Source organism: Schistocerca piceifrons, unplaced genomic scaffold (assembly GCF_021461385.2).
Source record: "Schistocerca piceifrons isolate TAMUIC-IGC-003096 unplaced genomic scaffold, iqSchPice1.1 HiC_scaffold_936, whole genome shotgun sequence".
NCBI lineage: Eukaryota > Metazoa > Arthropoda > Insecta > Orthoptera > Acrididae > Schistocerca > Schistocerca piceifrons.
Window position 1 is genome coordinate 6,216,285 of NW_025729208.1, and position 2,500 is coordinate 6,218,784.

Genomic DNA, 2,500 nt, shown 5'->3' on the forward strand with positions numbered 1-2,500 from the left:
TTCCTTGGGTTATAGTTACAGGGAGAGTGATGCGCAATACATGGGTCTAGCCCTCTTAGCCTCTCCTCTCCTGCGGTCTTCTCCCCTTCTCGTGGGCCCGCTGATTTTCGCAGAGTGGAAGACCGCACCAGGGGCTTGGGGGGGTTACCAGCCCCCCCTCGCATTATCCCTTTATAGTTGGGGGCAGCCGACAAGAAACAAGAGATGGTGGCCCTTCCGCTGAAGGTGCCACCCCAGCTACCCCAGCACCTATCCGGCCAACCGGCCGTAACGAAAATGCGATAGTTTGTGTAGCTCCCTTTGCTTGCAGTGAGTGCCACCGCACTTTTACCACGAAGAACGGTCTCGGGGTCCATCGCCGCCGCCAACACCCTGCGGCCGCCAACGCTGAGATCGTGACGGAGAGGCATCGCGCGCGGTGGACGGAGGAAGAAGTCCTGTCGCTCGCCAAGGCAGAGGCCGAACTGTTCCTTGAGAGGGACGCCCGGTTCTTCTTTGTAAATCAAGAACTTACCAGGATGTTCCCCGACCGAACGCTTGAGGCAATCAAGTGCCGACGGCGGCAAGCTGCCCACAAGCAGCTTGTCCGCCAATTCATGGAGGCACTTGAGATCGGTCGGGGCGAAGAGCCGGCGTCCCGCCGTGGAGCAGCGAGCTCGCTGCCTGACGCGGGCGAGGCCGCTGCGCCGCCCGTCGACGCAGCCGAGGACTTCGCGGCCGACACCACCGGGCCGCCGCCGGAGGGGCCGACTGACGCCGCCATCTGGGAGCATCTGGCGGGGCTGCCTGCTTCCGCCCAGCGTTTCTCTGCCCTGGATCGAGTCATTGGTCTGGGGCGGGGCACGCCGCCCGATGTCATCCTGGGCATGCTCCCGGATGCCCTTGCGTCGGTCGGGTCCAGGGGGGAGAGGTCGATCACCAGGACACAGCGGCCGCGCCAATCATCCAAGCGGCCGCCTGCCGCCCCGCCGCTGCAGAAGCGCAAGCGGCGCCGCTGGGAATACGCGCGCACACAGGACGCCTTCCGTAGGTCGCGTGCACGTTGCGTGCGCGGCTTGCTGGACGGCACCCTGCTGCAGCCGCCACCCGACATCCCCGGTCTGCTGGACTTCTGGGCGGACCTCTTCACGAAGAAGCCGATCTCCACCGCCGGCTTCATCCGTGACCGCCTTCTCCCGCACTCGGAGCCTGTCGCTCCTGAGTGCCTATGGGGGCCGGTCACACGTGAGGAGGTCGCTGCTGCCTTGCCGCCCAGGGGATCGGCAGCCGGGCCGGACGGCCTGACTCCAGCGGAGCTGCGGCGCCTGCCGCATGAAGTCCTGGTGAAACTCTTGAACCTCTTCCTCCTGGCCCGCGCCCTCCCCGAGCGTCTGCTTCGCGCCCGGACGTCACTTCTCCCCAAAACGGCTGCACCAACATCCCCCGCTGACTTTCGCCCCATTACGGTCTGCTCGGTGTTGGCGCGGACCTTTCACAAGGTTCTCGCGTCACGCCTGATGCGTGCATGTGCTGTGGACGAACGTCAGCGGGCATTCATCCCCCGGGATGGGATGTTGGAAAACACCTTCATCTTGGACACTGCTCTCACCGACGCAGTCCGCTCCTGTCGCTCTGTTTTTGTGGCATCGATCGACGTCTCTAAAGCGTTCGATTCGGTGGACCATGCTGCCCTCCGCCCCGTGCTGAGGGCTCATGGCCTGCCGGATTGCTTTATTGAGTACGTCGAAAGGTGTTACGAGGGTAGCACGACAGTGATAGCGGGCGGCGCCGACGTGGGCGTGCCCCTGCAGCCGGCTAGGGGTGTGCGTCAGGGTGACCCCCTCTCCCCCCTCCTTTTCAATTTTGCGGTGGACTATGTTTTGAGTCAACTTCCCTCCCACATCGGAGCTCGGATCCTTGGTCGCAGAGTTAACGCTGCGGCCTTCGCAGATGACGTCCTGCTTTTTGCATCGACCGCGAGGGGATTGCAGTCCCTCATCGACGCAGCCGTCGCAGCCCTCGCCCATCTGGGGCTGCAGATCAACGCCCGGAAGTGTTTCACCCTCGCCTTAGTCGCGTCTGGGCGCGACAAGAAGGTGAAGGTCGACGCCGACGTTACCTTCAAAGCGGGCAACGCCACCGTGCCCGCCCTACGTGTGGGTGAAACCTTCCGGTACCTGGGACTGCAATTCTCCACCGCGGGTCGCTGCGTTTTCAACCCACGACGCCACCTGGTGGAGCAGCTGGACGTCATCTCCCGAGCTCCGCTCAAGCCGCAACAGCGCCTCCACGCCCTCACCACCGTACTTCTGCCTGGCCTGTACCATGGGCTGGCCCTCAGCCGCACCCGAGTGGGTGCGTTGAAAGCGGCAGATGTGATCATCCGTGCCGCCGTCAGGAGATGGTTCCGCCTTCCGGCGGACACTCCCCTGGGCTACTTCCACGCTCCTGTAGCCCAGGGAGGCCTCGGCATCCCATCATGCCGATGGATGGGGCCAACACTTCGCCGGTCCCGTCTCCT